Below are 22037 nucleotides of genomic sequence, written 5' to 3' on the forward strand. Positions count from 1 at the left end.
CCCTCTCTCTCTCTCCCTCCACATCAATCACAGACAGCCCCTCTCCAGCTGACCCCGCCCCCCTTGTGGTGTTTGATCTCTCTTCTCGTTGCTGCGCGCTCTGGATGCTCGCTGTCGGACGCTTATGCAAACATTTGCAGACTGGCGTATCTCCAGCTGTGTGTTTTTCTGCCTAGTGAGAGAGTCGGTGTGCCTGTGTACGAGGGCAGGGGCTTCTTCTTGGCGCTGTGATTGTGTGTCGAGCGTTGTGGGTTCTTGGCCTGATGGCTCCGCTCTCCGACACGCATCACCGTCACTGACACGGCTGCTCTGGGTTAATGACAGAGTGACACACAGCTCCCACGAGCCCAACACGCCCCGCAGGCCGCTCTCGCTAATGTGTTTATCGGCTTAATTTGATATCCACGGGCTCGGGTTTCCAGCGGTTAGAGTCGGGGACCCGCCGTCACGCGGCCCGGCCTCTGAAGCAGCGGGAGAGTTGCCTCCAGCCACCGAACCTGTGCCTGGTCCTCCCGGCGAGGCGTAGAGCCCAGCGGTCACTCTATCAGTGACTCTACAGCAGCAGCGTCCCCTGGCAGTCTCTGGCCATCAGTTTTTGTCAGCACTGGAGAAGTGACTGTAAAGATAAAACAGTTTTAAGCAAACATGGTGGTTCTGCCCAGCCCCGAGATCCACGCCAGGCTTTGCAGGGTCCTGAGAATCCCACTCAGATCGTAAGGCAGGGAAGCAGATGGTGTTTAATTAAGTCTGTCTCTGCTGATTGACTCACAAAAGCGAAAGGCACAAAACCCATCTCGATGGAGTTGGACACCAGACTGCGAGCTGCTGTGTGTGTGCGGAGCGTGGGAGCTGCCTATATTGGCCAGAGCCTGGCGTTTCACAGCTTCAGGTAGCTGAAGAGTCGTCCGTGGTCATTTTAACTGACGGGCTCTCTGTGTTTCTCCTCTGTCCTTTGCTTCTGCCCCCTCCCCAGCTTTCTAGGCTACTAAAGCGCTTCTAAATGCATCTGACATCAGCTTCGTATGACCTCGCCCCCGTTGCCCGTTCAGCTCGGCACTGGCATAGAATTCAGGATTGGCCACTTAGTGTTGAGAGGAGAAGCCGTGCCGCTGCAGACGCCTCTCGCCCCGCTGTCTGTTTTTATCTCGCAGCCTTTCTCTGACGAGCAGCTCAGCTCCTCCGGCCCCACAGTGCGTCTGAACAAGGGGAACGCATTCGATTGGCCCCATCTGTGCAGATGGCCTATTAAAACCGGTGCGGTGCTTTCTGTTTACTGTGTGTGCGTTTTTTAATTGATGTGCGTTAATCCTGATTGCTGCCGCACACGTGTGACCTTGTCCCAAAAGGAGTTGGGCTTAGAATGAGTTTTCCCCTGGTGTTTTGAAACCCTTTGCTGGATGTTTAGAAACGATATATAAACAGAGCATTAAAGACCGTGCAGTGGGGCCCCTTATGCTCTGTCGTGGTGAAATACTGCCAGATCACCACTCTGACCCCCACGCCGTGTCCACCGACGTCTCCCCTCTCCGTTAGAAACCTGACCGAGTGTCTATAATCTATCGCCCTCGCTCCCAGACTTCATTCCCCTCCTGCGTCCCTTTTCCAGGCTTCACTAGCTCTCGCGTGGAAACGGACATAGACACGCAAAGCGATCGCGCTGTGGATACACCCCACGCTATGGTTGTCGGAGCTGCTTTGCCTGCGTTTTTGGGGTCCGTCCGTTCCCATCGTCTCTTCAGCCAGGGGGTCGGGGCTCTGAAGACTCTCGCGCTGCCATCTGCAATCTTGGCACCTAAACAATTCATCCTATTCTTAACGGGGATCACAATCGAGTAGTGTAGTTTAGGTGGGAGTTAAAAATCCAGACGTTTCCCCTAAATCCTGTTAATTCACTGTAAGAAACTGTGTCCGTTCCTTAGACACGCGTGTAACAGGGCGGGGGGGTGTTCTGTAAGTGCCAGAGTGATCCAAATCGCTGACCGCTGAAGTGGTTGCGAGAAAAACAACAACGTGTCGTCGTATCACATCGGCTCCAGGCTGGACTCATGCTGAATGCTTTCAATCTGACCTAATTGATCATCTTTGTGTTCATGGAAACGTCGATATGAGTGGAAATGTGTGTTAAGTGTTTCAGTGACGCTGGGTTTCCATTATATACTTCAGCCTGTGATCGGGACTCATAGGGTGGAATGAACTAGGATAAATTAAGGTGTATTAAACAGAAGACTCCCAGAGTCTCCCAGGAGGAGTTTCAGTCCCTCGCTGTTTGTAAACTTGTGTGTCCCCCTCTGAGGAGGGTCTCTGCTCTGCCGCAGACGTAAACACACCGAGGTCACAGGGGTCCACTGGGGTCAGGAGAGCGAGGGGGCCGCAGTCCAGAAGCTCAGACCTTCACAGGGGCTGCCGTTGGCTGGAGGCAGAGGTGAACTCTGCCATTGTTAGTCCACGAATCGAGCACTTGATTAAAACGTGTCCCCCCGGACAGCAGCGGCTCGGCCTGGAAGTTTTGTTTCATAAGGTTAATGTCTGCCTGAGGTATTTTTGGTATTTTTTCCCGCTCGCTGTCCGAGGCGGCGCTTGGTAAATGTTACAGCACGGCTTGGTTTCTGTGCCTAGAAAAGCAGGGGAGAGGCAAATGTACCGTGCGTCGCGGTGAGCCCCGGCCAACCGTTTCTGAGCGAGGAGATGTAATTGGGGGCCGTGCCGACGGGCGGAGCAGGCGGCGGTGGAAATTGATTTGTAGAACAGCCCATAAAGCACGGTGCCCGGCTCTAATAGCTGGGAACAAGGGAGCCATTAGACGAGCAGCTGGCAGATGTGAGGATCTGAATGCCGTGATGTGACAAGCGATGTCTGCGGTGTTTTATGGGCGTAATAACCGCGCCTCCACCGCGATCCAGCACCTGAAAGGCCAGGCGGTTTGAATTCAGCTCTGCTTTCATTCACATGCATTCAGTGGTACTGGTGATGTCGGATACCTGTGCGTCACTGAAGGCCCTGTACTGGGCGACTGAACTCGAGATCGGTTCCCTTGTGTCTTCCCTTGTAAATTCCCACCTGGAGACCTGAATCGCCTTTTCCTTCCACTTGGCAGCGGGAATAAAAAATAAATAAATCTAAACCAATCTTCGCAGACGGCCTGTTTTCACATGTGGCATGGAGTCGCATCCTAATCGACTTGCCTAACTCGGGTCGCGAGCGCGGTGAGATCGTCCGTCTCGCCGGCGTCCCCATTGGAAGTGACACGGCGTTATGTAAGCGCTGCACATTTCGGCTGCTGTCTGTCTCGGCTCGTCAGAGAGGGCCTGGAGGGGCGAGCCGGCCGAGATCAAGGGGCGATCGCACGTGTATTAGACACGGGCTCTCTCCTGCTCTTTGATTGATTGTTTGTAATCGTGCGTGCCGTTGCTTTTCCCTCTCCTCGACGCACTTTCAGTTCGCTTGCTCAGACTGTTACACAACAACATGTAGCGGGATCTGTGCGTCGGCACCCTGCACGCTCCCAGGGTCTGTGTGTTTAGAGACAGTGGAGGAGTCCCTGGCTGGGCATCTGGAGGCTCTTGGACTCCGAGCTCTTCTCTGCAAGGGCGTTATTTCGCTGCCAAGAGAGACAGCATGCATCAGGTGCTGTAGACCGCTGTGTGTTTATCACGGCACGTCTGTGCGGTACGCGCTTATTTACACAGCGCTGAAGAATTCAGTTGGGAATGGATTCCCCAGGTTTTGTGTTTTTGCCTTGTTTTTCTTAATTGGTTAATCAAGATCGCCCACTGATGAGCATCTGGCCCAAACAAACACACAAACACACACAAACAAAAAGATCCAACGGGCTGCTGTTTGTACAGAGACACACACACACACACACGATCGTTCTTTTGGGAGAAATTGGATGGAAGTATTTAAGTCGTTTTAATTTTATTGTATATTAGGTCAGTTAGGAGGGTTGAGATTAGTTCTAATTGAGCAAATACTTATTCTTTTTTTTTTAATATATAATGAAGACATGGCACATCATGTTAATTCCTAGCGTGACGCTGTGGGGTCGGACTAATGAGATTTCAATAATTGGCTGCGTTGCTGGATATATAATGTTTGAAAAGTTAAAGGAGAAAAAAGAAAAGTCATCTCTGTGGCGGCTGGGACCCAGCGCGTGTGACTGGGGGGGCAGTCGAGGTTAAACAGAGCACAGAACTGAAGTCCTGGGAAGCACTTAGACACCCCCACCTGACTCCCAAAACGAGCCGGGAAGCAACACACACACACACACACGCTCTCTTATATCTGATTGCTTTCATTAAGAGAGTCCCTCGTGTCGATTTAGCTCATCAGCTGAGTAAAACCTTTCAGAGCCGCTGTGGGAAGAGACTAATCCACCTGTTCAGACTGAGCTGCGGTGGCGGTTCCTGTAGGAGAGTGTGGCAAACTGGTGAATGCCGGTTGGCTCTTGGATCAGTGTGTCGATCTGCCGCCTGTAGACTGAGGATCGTGTCGTAGCAAAAGGACACAAACCAGAGATTGCGATCACTGCTTAAGGCCAGTAAGGAATATAATCTCGGCCGGCGGCAGAGACAATAACGGTCTGTGTCCGGCGTCTCCAATCAGAGCCGTAATCACAGCTCGGCGGTTATTTCCACAGATCCCTCGTTCTGAGTTTCGTGTTTTCAACCCCAAAGAAAAGTGTTTGTTCTTTGACAGTCTAGGAGCACTCGTGTATCCCCCAGGGTGCTTCTGTACAGTAAAAGATTTGTAATACACACAGTTTTGTGTTTTCTCCAAAAGATAAACCGCATACAAAACAACCCAGAGACCTCGGCTCTATCCAGACTGAATACAGGGGCAGTGCGATCTAATTAGCATAAGATGCGGTGCCATATAATCGTGTCCAGATTGCTTCATTTTGAATAAACCCGCCTGACCTTTTTAAAAGGATCGCAGCGGATTACAACGCCGGCTCACAGGTTATCTGCCGGCCGCTGCCCGTGCCGGAGTGCGGGCCGACGACAGATTATAAATCACCTGCTCCATTCTGTATGTCCGTCTCCTCCCCTCAGGGCTGGCGCAGATCATATTAGCAGAGCTTGTCAGAGGCGATGTGAAACACGGCCGCTGTGAGGGCCGGCCGGCGTGCAGATCTATCAGAGATGATTAGATATGAAAGCGAGGAAGGGAAACCTCCTAAAAGCACAAATCTTTCTTGAATTATACTTTTATCGATGTGTATTTGTAATGTCTTTTGCCAAATTGTGTGAGATGGTGTACAGGACCCCCTGAGGGCTTTACGCATGGTGTGTTGTGTTGCTTGTATGAGTGAGTCTGTGTGTGTTGTTGCGGTGTGTTTATATGATTGTGTGTGTGCTTGAGTTTCCAAAGGTCCGCAGTCCTCTCCCAGACTCAGGGGCCAGAGCGCCAGCCGGAGAGATGTTTTTATTTGGAGAGCCCTGAGATTAGCTGTGAGCGCTGTGGGGATTGGGCCGGAGCGTCTGATTTGTTGTGCTCTGTCTGGGCTAAATTGCCATCAGCCTTGACCTTGCTCTGCGCTCAAGGGCCTGTAAATGTGAGGGTTTATTCTCTCTCTCTCTCGCTCTCTCACAACAACATCCCTGCGACCGCAGCGTCCACAGTGAGCTTCACAGGCCACTTCACAATCACCTTATTCAAACGATGTGGCTTAAACACGATCCGTTTCATCGTTCCTGTGTGTTCAGCGTCTCTGTGAGAACCACAATCAGTCCTTCAACACAAGCCTCCAGCCAGAGCGACTTACAGAGACGAGGGAGACGCACGATTCGTTAACAGTGATGGAATTACTTTGTTTTTAATTTCCTTGTCGACACAAACAGAAGCCCCGTTTCTCCTCTTCTTAGAGAGAGGTTCCCGACGATGCGCTCTCCCTCTCGCTCTGACTGACAGCCGGCGCTCAGCTTGTATGAACAGGCAGAGACAGGCGATTGGGAGACGACGGGGCCCGACTGAGCGCTGAGGCCCTGGCGCCGTCACACAGTTGGCAAAACCCGGCGATTAACTTGACAGGTTGAAGGAGGATCAGGGCGAGACAGGAGAGCGCTCATGGAAATTCAATCTCCCTCGGTCGACGAGGAGGAAAATTGGGTGTCCCTGCTCACTTCGTTTAGCTCGGTGATGGACGCTCTTCCTGAAGCGTCTCTCCGAACTTTTAACCCCCCCCACGTCCGACAGGGGCACGGAAACATATCAATAACATATTTCAAATGCATTCAAATTGTACGTTCCCTGTAGTTAAATAGGCCCGTCTCGTATATTACATTTATGGCTACCACACGTATGTGCAAGAGGTCAGATTAAAAATGCATGGCGTTCACGAGTCCGTGTGCAGCGTGTTGAAAGGTGCGTGAAGAATCGATCCTCACGGGGGGGCACTCACTTTGAGCACTACAATAAGGAAAAGAAAATGAAGACATGGATAAATCCCAGAACTCCCTCTCTCTGCTCCGTGTTGATCGTGCCTTCTCGATCATCGAGGGATGTTTCGTGCCGCGGAGATGGCCGTTGAAATTCGTTAGTGGTGGAATTCACGATCCCGGCTGGGTGTCTCTGGTCGGGCCGTTGGACGGGCAGGGGGTTGTCGTGGAGTGTAACTGGTCCTGTGACTCCGGTTGGCTGCTGTCGTTGGCCGCTTCGTCTCAGGGGGCCGGTGTGGAGAAGCCAGGAACACGATCCAAGGAAGGAAGCTAATGGATAGGGCTGTAGCCCTAATGAATTGGGCCCCTGACATGGCCGTCCTGTATCGTAGCGCTACAATTATAGGCTGTGTAGGGGCCGTCTCTTGGCACTACACTGTGAGAGAGATGATAAGATAAACACATAACCGATCAAAGAAGCTCACCCTTGGGCACACACTGAGCAAAGTGGGCTTCTGATCACTGCGCTGTGGCTTCTGGAATTAAACAAACACACTAATCAGCGCTTTCTTCCATGAATACGATGTTTTCTTACCTCTGCTCACAGAGCTCTTATCATACACAGTTTGACTGTCCAGTCTACTCACTGCTCCACCAGTGACTTCCCAGTGAGTTGTTTGGAGGTGCTCCGTTTTGTGCCTGGTATTTTGCTGTCTGATTTAAAATGCATAAAGATGTAAAAACAAAAAACTAATCTGAAAGGCAAATGTGTTCAGATGGGCTGTGTGCTGAGTCAGTGGGACAGGCAGCCGTGTATGTGCTAGTGCAGGGTGATATGAAAACATGGCTGTAAAACCTGAGATGACATTCCTGCGTGACGCATCTCACCATGCTGCCGAGCTCGGGTTTCAGACTCGGCCCCCCCGGCGGCTTGTGTTCTGCCTCCGTCAGCCGTTCAGTCAGCCGGTGAGCAGCGGGCGCTGGTGTCAGGACGCGCAGGGAGGCCGAGAGCTGCAGCCGGACCGGTAAGAGCACTTTGTGAGTGTTTTCTGTGGCGTGTCTGCTTTCCGGCAGGTGTGCGATGATCACTAGATCGATGTGAAGATGAGGGGTTGGGTGCAACACCAGACACTGTCTCCCGGTCTGTCCCACCTGCTAGTGTAGCTTCTCGATCTGCGACAGCTTTGCGTGGAGCAGACGGGCAAGTTACGCAAGAGCAGCCTGATGCCGGTGTTATTCCTGAAAGCGCGGCGGGGATTCTCACTCGGCCACCTGTCCCCGGAGTCGTTTCCCTGCATGCGATCTGAAATCCCAGGGCGTCTTCGGGATGGCTGCTGCTGCGGTGTGCGCTGAAGGCGTCCCGCGGTCGTGTGCCGAAGCTCCCCAATCTGATTTAGAAACTGGCAGCCAGACATAATCCTCTGCCTCTTTATCGGCGCGAAACATCTCGGCGTGGATCGCACGTCTTTTCATGTCTACAGATACAGACATAATAGATGCATCCAAGACGCTTCTGCGCCGGTTCCTCGTGCAGTTAGTTTGCCACTTGTTTTAATCCTGTTCAGAGTGAAGATCTCTCCCTCTCTCTCTCTCTCTCTCTCTCTCTCTGTCTGTCTCTCTCTCTCTCTCTCTCTCTCTCTCCCCCTTTCTCTCTCTGCCTGTTTGTGTTATTTGCAAATCCATCCCTGCACCAGCTCTGATTTTGTGTTAGTTTTCCTTCTTGTTTTTTCCTTCGCTCTCGTGAACAATGAATAAACACAGCTTCGTGTGTGAGGTGAGAAAAACGCCAAACTCGGTCTGCGGAGGCTTGACGTGTGAAGAGTGCCGCTGTCCCTCTCGTTAGCGTTAATCACCTGTGAGACCGTGGGCTCTGGCGGCGCTCAGACAGCTTGTTAATGTCTCTGAACTGCTCGTGACGTGGGCTCCACATTGACCTCTCGTTCTGAGCGGGCGTTTAAAGATGATGAATGAACTCCACCGTCGGGAGCCTCTCGGTGACGGAGAAAGTCCCACCACGCTCGGCACATCTGGAGAGAGTCCGCCGTGTCAGACTCCTTTATACACTTGTGTAGTGATCGCAGCGCCAGTAACGCCGAATCGCCTCTTTTGTTCAGATGGAAATCGGTAGCATTACTTTCCCTGATTATGCTGCTTGTTGCGACATTAATGCGGTGTTGCGCAGTGGCTCCGCTGACAGCTGTCGCCCGCCGACGGACGCTGGATTGATTACCTGGAAGCCGCCGCACATCGGAGTCGGCCAGCTGAGGAGGCGGGCTGCTAGATGGGGACTGGAGCTGCGATACGATCGTTTATTTGGGAACTGTCGACTGCCGCGGCACTTCAGACTCCTTTGCGATGCGATCTGGACGGCAGTGTCTGTGATTGTGGCACTGTGGACTCGCTTCTTTACTTCCTAGCGCACGGTTTAGATCGGTAGATGTTTGCTGAACACTTTTGAATTCATCTCGGTGTGCGTCTGAGCAGGGATGGGGGTGGGAGTCTGGGTGGGGATCTACCTCGAGTTTCATGAAGATGTGGTTAGACCATCTGCTCTGCTTGTCCGCATTTCAGCTATTGGGAGTTTCTACCTGCTGACAAAACTTCCACAAGATAGATGAACCGCTCGCTGCACGACACGTCTTCCAGAACGACATCGTTCTTTTTACTGGGCTTTGAAACCTCTTGATTTACCAGAACATCTGTTGGGAGTAACAACACATCTACCGAGGACAGTCTGCATCTAGACCCGGTGTGGTGAAGTTGGCTGTATCGTCCTCACAATGTTTTTAGTTAAGTAAATACGCCCCCGTGCACTTCAACAAACAAACAAACATTGAAAAGAAACTAATTGAAAGACATACAGTTAGGTCCATAAATATTTGGACAGTGACACAATTGTCATCAAACACCCAATGAACAAGCAGGAAATAAAGACACAATTAAACTCACAATTTAATTCATGGTTAAGTTAGTTTGTCCAGATACTAGGGGGGACCATATATACAAATGGGTGTAATTCCTTCACCGTTCACCCAATTTGGATGTAACTACCCTCACATTAAAGATTAAAGTCTACACTTAAAGCACATTGTTTCCTTTCAAATCCATTGTGGTGGCGTACAGAGCCAAAATGATGACAATTGTGTCACTGTCCAAATATTTATGGACCTAACGGTGTCGTTACTTCTACAGGCCGCTCCTAGCATGTTGTGTTTTCAGTGTAGCAGCTTAAAAAGGTCACAGAGTTCTCTTCTGACACTTGTGTTCACTCTGTGTTTTATTACCGTTGGCCAGCAGTACTCCTGGAGAACAATGGCTGTTCACCATCACCATATTTAACCATCAGTTTCCAACGCAGGCGATTTGTTCAGTGATGACATTTCAATATAATTGGGAGTGACATCGGCCTTTGTAAGGTGGTAATTGAAGGTTACGGACAGAGCCTGCTGACCTCGATGCAGGCCGGGCCGCTGACCCGTGTCCTGGTGTGTGTGTTTTGCAGACTCTCCGTTTCTGACAAACACACCAGCTCATAACCCATGGCAACCAGCGGCTGAATTTTAAATGGACACCGAGGGGATTTGGTTAGTATTCAGAGCGCACTGCGAGGGAAATGTGCCAAAGAGATTCAACGAAGCTTTATATGTTGCAATTGGATTGATGGATGAATGCAGGGGCCACCAGCCTCCATTTCACCATGATGGCGGATCCCTAATCGTTTCTGGATTCGCCGTTTGTGGTGAATGCTGACCAGACCAGCGCAGGGAGACTGTGGACGCCTGGTGCTCGGAGATCTGACCATTATCCTTTTTTTAGTACTCATATCTCAATTTGACTGTACAATACAATGCTGTATATTTAAGGTGTCGTTAGCTACTCAGAAGGTTTTTATATTTTCTTCAGTACTTTCTGTATTAAAAGCCCTAAAGCTTTGATCAGGTGTTTCACAGCCACTCTGGTCCCAGTACAAAGTGTCGACTCTTGTCCCTGGATGCCGAACATGTCATTTTACACGATGTAAACTGTTAAAGGAGGTCACGTTTGAAACGGGGCATCAAAGGCGAAGATACATGTGCCAGCTGAGCCGATACATGTTCATGTACATAATCTCTGGCACCTCTCGCTGGAATCACTTTGGCAGAAACTCACAGGAATATCTCCTGGCTTCATCAGGAGTGAGATTTCCATTGACGTGGCAAATACCAGATCACTGTCAAGAGCTGATGTGTGATCTCCGGTAGTTCTTCATCCTGCTGTTGCTGCTTTAATAATAATAATAACAGAGCCAGAGCAATTAGACAGCAGCGTAATGCGCCAGAGTCTTCAGCGTCTGAGCCCGGGGCCCGATCGCACGACACCCGTCCCTCCAAAGCCGCTGTCCTTGAGTCGGACTCTGACAGTAATTTTAACTTGGCTGAGATTATCGCTGAGATGGAGCAGGCTTTTATGTGATTGCTCTATTTTCTAGCCCATTACCCACGCCGGAGCCGGCAGGGAGGCCGGGCCGCTGCTCCGGGGGGCCGTCAGCGCTGCTCCCACCCTGCCTGACAGCTGAGCGCCTGGCCCGGGGGAGGGCCCTCCGACGGGCTCGTTTTGTCAATTAGTGGACCTTTATCACAAGTGTGCCTAACCATGAAAGGCTCAGCCTAGATGTGGTGATTTGATTTAATGTGCTGGTTACTGGAAACAACAGTGTGTGTGTGTTATTGGAGCAGAACGATAATATAATATGAAGTAATATTAGACTGAAGGCCCCGAGGCAATAACAAACAGCTTCTCCCATAAGAAGGTGTCTGTGTGGGCGGGACTAAGCCGGGGCTGTTGCAGTATGATGTCACACGTCAGTCCTGCATGGGTTAATACCTTTATTGTTTATGTTCGGCTTTATTAGATTCGGTGGAAAGTCTTCTGTTAGGTCCTCTTCCAGTCCCTCCCAATTGATCTACACAGTGATTAAGAAACCCACAAATTAGCTACTACTGGCCAATTCAATATCCCTTAACGAGAGAGTAACAATTATTAGGATGAAATCACAGAATGAAAGGCTCAGATGGGGTTGGGCCGATTTCGGGCTGCCAGATCTCAGTATTAACCCTTTCCTTCTCTAGGCATCAAGAAGCCTTGGTTTGTGTTCTTGAGATGTTGAACAGTTGTGAGACTTGTCTGTCGTGGGTCAGGATTAATTTAGAAGAGACGAAAGTGGTGATAGTGGACTAGTGCCATCTTTCTCTCTCTCTCTCTCTCTCTCTCTCTCTCTCTCTCTCAAGCAAAGGCCTTACCGCCATCTGTAAATACTGTTGCCACAGCTAGAGGGTCTGGTTATTATCACGGGTTTGGTGGAGATAAACTGCAGTTAAGCTGCCGCACGTTCGCGTATGTGTGCTCGTGATTCCTCGAGGAGGCTCTTTTAATTAGGGACCTGCGCTCCTAATAAGCTTTTGCCGGCTTAAATCGTGGTGTAAAATTCCACTGTGGGTTCTGTGTCGGTGTTACGAAATTAATTAGACACCGACCTGCTGCAGGATTCTCCACGTGTGAGATGTATTGTGTGGAGGCCCAGATGCAAATGTTCGCATCATGGTAATTTATGTGTTTAAACAGAGCGAGTTACAGATGAGTTACAGATGAGTTACAGATGAGTCCGCTCTGCCCAATGAGGTCTGGGTTTGGTCGCCCATGGAGACGAGGCCTCTCTCGCAAAGTGACGGAGAGATCAGACAGCGATCTGAAATAAGAGTTTATAGACCCACACACACGCACACGATCACTCACTCTCAGTCAATCACAAAGACAGACACTCACCATCACACTCACAATCACACGCACACAATCACTCGCTCAGTCAATCACAGACACACACACACACGTTCACAATCACACTCACTCACTCAGCTCTCCTCTTGCACCAGCTGTTGTACTTGTTTCCTGACATCAGAGCAGCAGATCCGGCGTCTCCAGTCGTCAGTATCATAATTCTCTGACTCCCTCTCTCTCTCCTCTTTTTATTATTTGGGTTCCCTGTGACATTTCTCCAGCAGGTCGGGAGGGCTCTCCTATGTGTAAACAGTGCGCGGGGGGGGTGCCGCTCTAATGAGCCCACGGACCCCGCGCACGGTTGCCTCGGAAACGCTGAGTGCGGAGGGCGACTCTTGGGGGGGGGACCGGCGCCGAGGTCACCGGGCTGTGGGGGGGTGACCTACTGTAGAGGCCTGGATCTCAGAACTGCAGTCTGCCCACTCTCTCTCTCTCTCTCTCTCTCTCTCTCCTCGCTCTCTAATTCTCTCTCACTCTCTCGTTCTTTTCCTCTCTCTCGCTCACTCTTTTCCTCGCTCTCCTTCCCTCCCACTCTCTCTCTCATTCACACTCTCTCCCGCTCACTATTTTTCTCTCTCTGCCTCTCTCTCAAATTCAAATTCAAAACGAGCTTCATGAAATGTTTACACAAGTATTGCCAAAGCAATTAGGTACATTCAAATACAATAACGTTATAAAAGTTAAAAAGCTTTACAAATAATACAATCTCTCTCTCTCTCACTCGTTCTCTTGCTCTCAGACAGACTCTCTCACTCTCTTTCTTCCTCTAACACCCCAGTGAACGCATGTTGCCCCCGAGTGTTGTGTGTGACACTCTGGACAACTTCAGGACAAACTCAGGGCAGTCTCTGTGTCACACGACGGAAAACCGTCTTTTAAGGCTGAGCTACATGAGCATCAGCACACAATAGGACAGTCTGCCAGATCCCCTGTGCTGATTGTGACGTTGTGGTTCTGTTTGGTTTGGGTCGTGTTGATCATGATTACTGATCATAGGAGATATTGGAGCTCCTCGCGTTGACCCAGCCATGTTTATACTAATTAGCTAATTGACTCTTAAATATCAAACAGATCTAGGCTAACGGTAATGGTGAGATGTGTATATATATATATGGTGACGGACCAGTACTTTACCAGCCTACAGACGTGGGCGGTCAACAGATTTATCTTTATTCCAGACGAGTTTCTATCCCTGTCTTTGAATTCCTCATATAGAAGAAAGAGAGAACGAACTCACTCCAGAGGAATTTCACCAGTTTCGTATTCTCCTATTGTTCACATTCTATAGAAAAGTAAAAAAGTAAACAACTGTAATTACTGTACGAGTGCCGTGTGGGGACCAAGCCTTTGTGCGCCTCGAGAAATTGAATCCGGCTATTGTATCATTGTGACGCTTCCCCCGCTTTGTCTCCAGACAGCAGCAGCCCCCCGTCCCCTCTCGGCTGCGCTCCTGCAGTCGGAGGCGGACATTGTGGGCCTGAATAATGTATGCCTCAGTGCCGGCTGACAATGCTGGGATATAGCGCTGGTCAGATGTGTGTGTGGGCTGAGTAACGCCGTGGGGGACAATTCCTTAGAACTGGGGCGTCCCAGACCGGTCCCGCACCCCCCCTTCGAGGGAACCAGCGATCGCTTGTCATTGAAACACAGCGGAACACAGACTGGGTCAGTGATATGCACGAGCTGGACTGCAGACGTGTAAGACTGCCTGTGATGGCGGGACTGTTTACGCATTCACAGAAGAGTCCTGCTCACCCCCCCACGGCCCCGGACACCACCTGCCCTCGTTGAGCAGCGCTTACTCAGACCAGCGAGCATGACTGTCCATTAACGACAGCCCCCCTGACCCTCTCCCCCCGCCGGGCCTGCGAGCAGAATAACAAACGCGCATCGAGACGAGCCGCTCATCATTCCAGCCGCCATGGACAGGCATCACTACCCAAAATAAGTACATACATAAATAAGATGTTTGTATCTGTAGCTGTACGTATTTATATCATTTTCTGTATCTATATATATCATCGCCATCAGCCTGTATTGATCCACTCCTCAGGATGTTTCCACTTTCTTCGATCTACAGCTTCTCTTTTCCACGTCGCTCCTGCCACGTTTATAGTTTCATCTTCTAGGCCTTCTCTCTTCTCTTGGGATCCGTCTGATAGCTTCCTCTGCCCATCTTTGATCTGATCCTCTCGCAAGCGTTCTAGAATACACGCGTCAGTAAGTGCAATTAAACCCTCCTGCCCACGAGGTCCTCTGTCTGCGACGCATCTGTCTGAAACATCCATTTCTCCTCACAGACAGTCACAGGTTACCAACCTAGGAAAAATAATGATGATGATCTGAAATAATCTTGACCTTTTTCTTTTCTTTTGTGATAATTGATGAGAGGCATGGATAGTGTGGGGGTGGGGGGTCTGCTCAGCGGCCCGTGAGCAGCGCTCTGTCTGGGCCCGAGCACAAAGGGATGCGTGCATTATTTATAGCTGTCGGTTTACACGGCCTCATGGCATTGTGCAGCGCTGTCGGCGGCCCGCTGTGGAGAGCTGCGCCGCGGTCCATTGTCTGAGCTCCCCTCCCCCGTCTCTCCACGCCGCGCTGTGGAAGCGCGCGTCAGTGCCTGTGCCGCAGAGACCCCCGTATTCGAGTGTCAGCGATCCAAACCAGGTGAGAGGAGCAGGGCCTGACACTTACTAATACACATGTAGTGCCAGAACAAACGAGAAAGTCTCTGTTTGGTGAGATTTGTGCGTTTCATCCACAGCTTGTTCCCTGTTGGTTCAAGTTTTGCAGCACGGCGTGGAGATTTCCACCATCTGACGCGAGTCTCGTCCCTGAGTTGAAGGGAAGTGTGTCAGTCCTGGCGTTAGTATTTGCTCTAATACCACGTGAGTGTCGTTTGTTGGTTTGGAGTCCTCTTGACACGGGATGTGACGGGGAGGTCGGGGGTGCCTCGGCTCATGAGGAGAGAGGGTCCTGACTGTGGCGTTCTGCATAGCGGCGTGACAAGCTCTGAATAATGGGGAAGAATTCGACACCAACAGCCCCGTCATTCAGAGACACAATCACCTAGCGGTGGCTTGCAACTGGGCTGTATTTCATTGAGCGGGGCTGAGCGTGAATACAGAAGGGCCCGCCTCCCCTCTCTCTCTGTGCGCACGTCTGGTTTGGGCTCTTAGGTTCGGCTTTCGGCGCTTAAAACTTCGGTGTCTGGTCTCCTCGTCGTCGTCATTTGTTTTGTTTTTGTGTTGGTTTGTTTTTGTCATCCCCTATCCTCCCTCCAGAAAGCCCCCTGGAACGCTGACACGACAGCTCGCATTCCCACGGAAGATTTGCGAGGTCCTGACAGGCACAGATGGTATTTGTTATGTTTTCATGAGAACAATTTTCTGGTTTAGCTCGACATTGTCGGCCCCCGAGATCCCTGCCTCGTTCCAAAACCGCGAGGGGAGGAGGAGAGCGAGCGAGAGAGAGAGTTGAATGGGAGCCGTGCTGGAGATCAGCCAGCGAGGAGACTGGGAAACTTCTTCTCTGAGGCTTTTGCGATTCATCTCTGAAACAATTTCCTCAGTGGATGGCACTAAATCCTACGCGTCTCTTAATTTGTTTTTGTTTTGTTTTGTTTCCTGCTGGAGTGAATAGTTCTGACAGCCAGTTTGGCCAGTGAAGTCTTGTGTGTTAAAGCCTGACAATCCTCCCAGTGCAAACGTAATCCTTTATAGACGTACCTGACACTGAACTCTGCACAATCCCACTTGTCTACTCCTTCGGGGGGTCGGGAGGGAAGTCAGTCGTTATGGGAGAGTGGAACCGGGTGCCAGACTTCAGAGTTATTCACATTATGGGATATTGCCTGGAGGGGATGCCACCATTACATAAGAAACAGAGAGTTTCCAAACCATTCGACCATTCGCCCCATCGTGCTCGTTTGGTGTCCATTAATAACTGAGTGATCAAGGATCCTATCCAGTCTGTTTTTGAATGTTCCCAAATTGTCTCTTCAGCCACATCGCTGGGGAGTTTGTTCAGATTGTGACGCCTCTCTGTGTGAAGAAGTGTCTCCTGTTTTCGGTCTTGAATGCCTTGAAGCCCAATTTCCATTTGTGTCCCCGGGTCCATTAGGCCTAGGCCTTAAGCTGTGGGCCAACAGAGATGCGTTTCCTACTCTAACAGCCTGTCATCTTATAGGAGTCTTTGTTTGTCCTTCCCCTGTGCCTGATGGTTTGACTTTCTTCGTACCATCGCTGTGGGTTTTTGTTTTTCTATGTAAGGTGCCCTGTGGCGTCTTTGTTGAAGGGCACTATGATGGATTGATTGTTTGATTGAGGCTCATCTCTGTGAGACACTTTCATAGCTCTACTTCCTCTACAGCATCGGGGTCTGTGTCTTAAAACGCACCCAATAAATTCAGTGTTTACTGACCTTGTAAGAGCCATGGTGGATGCTTTCTCTCTCGCTCGACGTGGCGCCCGTCTGCTCCGCTGTGTCAGCTCTATAAATCCCACTGCCAGCGTGCGTCCTCCCACATCTGCGGTCGCCGTCGTGTGTTTGTTTCCCCAACACCGCTGCGGTTGTGTGTTCCCCGTCCCTTAATTGATATGTAGATGGAGTCGGCAGGAAATTCATCCAAGGCCTTATTGCGCAAATTAGATGTGATCCGCGACAGCATGGCGTGCGTTTATTGTGAATTTGCAGCTAATGAGCACACTGTAATATGCACCAAGCACTTAATTGGTTTAAATTGGAGGACAGAAGAGGCTCTTGCTTCGTGAGATGTATTCCTACAGGCCTGTCAGGTTTGTAAAACAAGTGTGCCTGCTTTCCCCCATTCATCTCCCCTTCCCGTCTGCTTCTGATGGAGGATGGAGGCGCTGCGCTGGAGAACACTGTCACACTGATGTGGCGTAGCTGTTGTGTAGTGTGTATCGGTGCGATGCTCTCTTTGGCGGCGTCAGTGTGTGATCGCTGGTTTGCATTCGCTTTAGAGCTGTGGAGAGCTTGGGTAAGCAGAATAAATGTGTGTAAATAAACATCGGACCCAAAATGCATGTTTTGATTTCTACTGCTCTGCAACACAGGTAACTATCATTGTTACAATTATGATTATGATGATTATTAGGCCAAATTAGGCCACAAATCTAAGATCTGACTTGAAGACAGTGTGGGCTAGGCTTGGTTCAGAGCCTCACTCTGGCTGAGGCCTTCATTAGGAAAGATAATGTGTACAGAGGGCCACAGAGCGTGTCAGGTTTAAGTGTCCTTGGGGGCCTTAAACCCCCTCTGAGTGTGTGAGCTTGTGGGTTATTTTACTGCGTCTCTCCCGGTTTAATTGCTCCCCGTGCACAGACGGGGCAGATAGCAGGAAGTGTGCTGCTAATTTCCACACGGTGTCTCTCACAGAAGCACAGCTCTGTCTGCCACACCACTCTGCCCTCCCTTCACTCGTCCCGCCACCTCACATGACCGCTGAGATCCTCCTCTCTGCTCTCCTTGTGCTGCGTTTCTGTTCTGTTCTGTTTGTCGGGCTCTGGACCCTGCGTGGTTGACCTGCTTTTCAGCAGATGACAGGCTGCTAATTCAACCCTTTCAATGGGAATATTGTCTGAGCCCCTGCTGACCCATGCAGTTTTTCCTAATGGCCTTGACCCCACCCAGGCTGAGATGCAACCTCGGCCACAGAGGAGTGAAACAATCACTTCCTCTCCGATACTGCAGTGGGGTGTAGTTGACACAGTGTAGATTAAGTGTTAAGTGCTTTTTTTTTCTTTTTTTCCTTACAATGGGTTTTTATAGCCATCCATCATGTCTGTGGAAACCTGCAGGACCCCGGCCCGCTCTCTCGCTCTGGAGTTCGGACCAGCACCGGCTTCGGGGGCCGAGAAAGAGCGCTGCACCACCAGGCCGCTCCGTGTTTACCGTGTTAGCTCCTCTGTATCCGGTTACGATTCGTAAAGCAGTCGGGTCAGAGCGGTAATTGGAAATGCAGCTCTGTCCCCCAGGGAAGGGCCTGCAACCAGATACCTGCACTCCGGGGATCACCAGGCATGTGAATCTCATATGCAGGGGTGGCTGCCATAAATAAAACCTCATACAGACTTCAAGTGCATTATTTATTTTCCTCGTGGGACATTTTTATCGAACCTTGAAGAAACGAGGCTTCACTACAGATCGAGGGTGTTCGTGGCCGTGGTGTTGCGTTGACATTGTGAAAGGTCTCTCCACGGCCTTCGGAGCGAAACGTCAGGGTAGACCTTTGCCTGTGTGCTGCGTTGATTGCCGAAGTGGAAATTATATACTGGAGATTCTCAGGGTTGCGTCTGTGTCTTCAGGGCTCCATCGGAGGACAGAGCAGAGACACCGGATTGTGATTTTGCACAGCAGACATTATACCTGTTGTGCGTTTTCAGAAATCAGATTAAGGAAGTACCCAATTCCACATGATCATCCTGCAGCAATCTGGTATTCAGAGCAGGCTGATCGTGCTTATTAAACCCCCTGGCGCAGGGAACGCGTAGGTACGGCAGAGCTGCAGAAATCCTTCCCTGTAATTAAAAATGCCAACACGTTAATCTCCGGAGGCATAAGAGATGCACCGCCTACTGCGCTGGCAACGATGGAGCGGAGAGGAGGCCGATAAATTGGGCAGCGGGGCAATACAGGGCAACAGTAGCATCCTGCAGCTGGTATTGCCCTCCTTGTTATTATGAATTATTATGGGGGGTTGGGGTTAATCAATCAGACTCGTATAGCTTTGAAGGCACAGCTTTCAAGCATCTCTGCTGAGGAACCAGACACCGCTTTCTGCTGGGCTTCTTCTGTATTGTTGGTATTTTTATTTTCTTAGGCAGAATCCTGAATACTGCACTGAGAGAGAGAAATCGATATAGGGACCGGGCTGCCGTGAGACAGAGGGGCACCTGAGGGATTCATTCCCGGCTCAGTGTCTGTCAGGAGCAGCAGACGGGATGCCAGCGGCTGGCCAACACATGCCATGCGCCCCTCCCTGGGCTGTGTGACTCGTCAGCCCTGTGTGTTTGTGAGCCCTGCATATACTTGACTGCGCTGTCTGGGGCAAAGCCAGCAGGGCTCCTGTGCCGTGACCTGGCGGAGACCCGGCGCTCCTCTCACACGGTGCCGGTGCCCTGAGGACGGTCATGGCACAGCTGGTCAGTGCCCGGCTGCAGACTGGGCCCTCAGCAGATGTTCGGCCATGATGCAGGGTTAGCGCGATCACCGACTCAAACGCCAGGGCCCAGCCCTGCAGGACATTTAGTCCAGACCTCTGAGATGTGACTGTCCTCTTTTAAAAAATCTCTCCCTCCCTCTTTCTCTCTCATATATTTTTAAATACTTTTTTTGAATTCTTGTCATATATTATTGTGCTTCATACTTTGCCTGCGAGCTAAATGTGCACATTTGGTGGAATCAATGCTTAATGAATGTATTTATAATGAAAGAGGATTTGACAAGGTTCATTAGTACACAGAACAGTGTTCGATTTCTCCTCTCTCTCTCTCTCTCTCGGATAAATGTGCTGTAGTAATGGAAAACGCAGCTCTCGCACAAGGTGTGGAATAAAGAATAAATGCACAATGGCTTCAGTTACAGTTTCAACGCTATGAGCTCGGGGCCCGGTATGGCTAAAGATCAGGACTAAACCGAGACCTGTGGTCACCTTCCGCGGGTGAGATTTAAGAGTTTGAAACGAGAGGCCATGATGCACCATTACTGTGTCTGACTCCATGAAATGTAATGCTACAGGCCAGGCTTATGATCTTATGAATTTCAACTGACATGGAGAGGTCAGGACACGGTATTAATGGAGTTCTGCCCATTTTCCACCAGCATCCTTTCAGTCAAGTGCTTTGGGCTGTTGGACCAGGGACGATCTGTTTGGCTCGTGAAGTGAAGCCTGTCTGGTCACCGAGGGCCGAAGCTTCTGACCCCGGCCCTTGTTTGTGTTAATCGCTAGCCCTGGGGGGTCGGGGGTTTGATATCATCTTTCCTGCCAGGTTTATCTGAGCTCGACACTGAGAACAGATTCGATTTCTTCCTTTCCTGCTTCTTGTGTTCACGGCTTGGTTCATTTCATTGCGAGAGCAGGACCTTCAGAGCACAGCGCGGTTAGATCTTCTCCCCCCAAGACAGTGGCCTTGCCTTCCCTCGTTAAACTCCAGACTAAATACAGTCAATTCTGTTTGTTCATTTTCCTGCATCCTGCGCAGAGCAGATGCATCACACTTACTCAGCCGGTCCCTGGACATATCAGCGAATTACGTTCTGGCACAAGGAGTAGTTGCCGAAAGAAAGGGAAAGAGGATGCCCAAGACAACAAGCAAAGACTGATGACTCGGCTGCCAACACTGTGGGCATCCTGGCTTCTTAACCCAGTTTGTACGCACTGTGTGTCAGCACCGACCCGGAGGCCCGAGATGAACCAAGCTGAGCTGTGCGGTGGGCAGGGTGAGGGTGGCTGCGATGAAGATTAATCTCGTTTTCGCTCTTTAAAATCTGCTGAATGTCTCCTCTCTGCAGATACGCTGCAGTGCCGGCCTTCCACCAGGACTTGTTCAGTGCTGGCGTGGGCGGCTGTTAAAGACCGGCGGTCACACGCAGCTCCTGCACGGCTCTGGCTGTACAATCCGGCCTGGAGAGCAGAAGGAGCCCGTGCTGGGGTTGTGCTGTCCCAAGACATTGCTTGCTGGTGTCTGGAGGGGCTGCCGGCTTCATGTCCACTCTCAGAGGAAGTTGTGTTGGCCTTGAGATCTCGTAGCAAAGTAGGCCCTTGTCTATTACAGAGGCAGGGTATTAAATAAACCTCCCTCCACCGGCACCTCCGCCTGGCAGGGAACTGGTGCACCGTATGTGCTCTCCGGTGTAAAAGAGACGCAAAGTGTGTGTGTCTGGGGCGTACAGGAGTATTCGGCAGCAGGATGTCGTGCAGAGGCGCAGCGCACAGAGATTATCATCTAAGCTGCGGCTCTCCTCACTCGGAGAGCTCAGAGCCGCGCCGTACAAACGGCAGCTGGAGGAGGAGAGCCACGCGGAGCCGAGCGGAGGGAAGCGGCACTCCAACCCCAGAGCCGAGGGGCCGCCGGGGGGTACTAGTCAAGCGAGTGGCGTTGAGCGAGCCGGCCTCGTCACAGGTGCATTGAGAGGAAGTTAGGAATAACAACAGCAATTAGAACATTTCCAGAGATCTTTGCATTTCAGTCCCATCTGTTCGAGTGGAGGAAAAGGTCAAGTGATAGTCTTTATGAGAAATACGGGACTAAAGCGATGCGGAGCCGGTGAATAATGCATGTCACGCCTCGGCACGATGAAGGAGAGAGGAGAGCGGCTCTCCGGCGACGGGGAAGAGGGGAGCGAGGGGGCGGGACAGGCCGGAGACCGTCGGGGGCTGCCATTTAAGCTACCGTCGCCATCCGCCATAGCTGTACATCATTGGCCAATAGATTAAACTTCTCTTTAACTGTACTGCCCTCCTTTATTGATTCTGCTCTCGGAAAACTCGGCTTCATTGGAATTCAGGACACGGAGGAGGCGTCTGTGTCGGGCAGCGTGGCATTTGAAATAAACTCTAATTTTAATCTCCTGGTTTTGTTTCCCTACGTTGCCAATTCGGCGTTTCGTGAAGACCTTCTCCAGCTGCCCCGGCCTCTTAGAGAAGCACAAACTGAGAAATTAGCGCAGGATCCTCGGGCCTCATTAATTTAAAGTCATGCTGACATTTCTGGGCCGTGATGTGCTCGTGCAGAACGTCACTCCGGAGAAAGTTACTGCGGAGAATCGGAAACCGAAAGAAAAGGGAGAGAAAAAGAGGGAGGAATGAATAAACGCAGCAGC

The 22037-nt window shown here is 50.8% G+C and overlaps 1 protein-coding gene across 3 annotated transcripts in view; it reads left to right on the plus strand.

Annotated features, from left to right (window-relative positions):
- The window catches only part of LOC136714065 (kazrin), a 302349-nt gene that overhangs the window by 137805 nt on the left and 142507 nt on the right, over nt 1-22037 (plus strand). Inside the window, exon 1 of one of the 3 annotated variants that reach the window (XM_066691380.1) lies at nt 7341-7402. The exons of the other annotated variants lie outside the window; for them this stretch is intronic. The gene's annotated coding sequence lies outside the window, so the exon portion shown is untranslated. Of the gene's footprint in view, nt 1-7340; nt 7403-22037 lie in introns of those variants that run through there. 3 annotated transcript variants of the gene reach the window in all.

This window comes from Amia ocellicauda, chromosome 18, assembly GCF_036373705.1.
Source record: "Amia ocellicauda isolate fAmiCal2 chromosome 18, fAmiCal2.hap1, whole genome shotgun sequence".
Classification (NCBI taxonomy): Eukaryota; Metazoa; Chordata; class Actinopteri; order Amiiformes; family Amiidae; genus Amia; species Amia ocellicauda.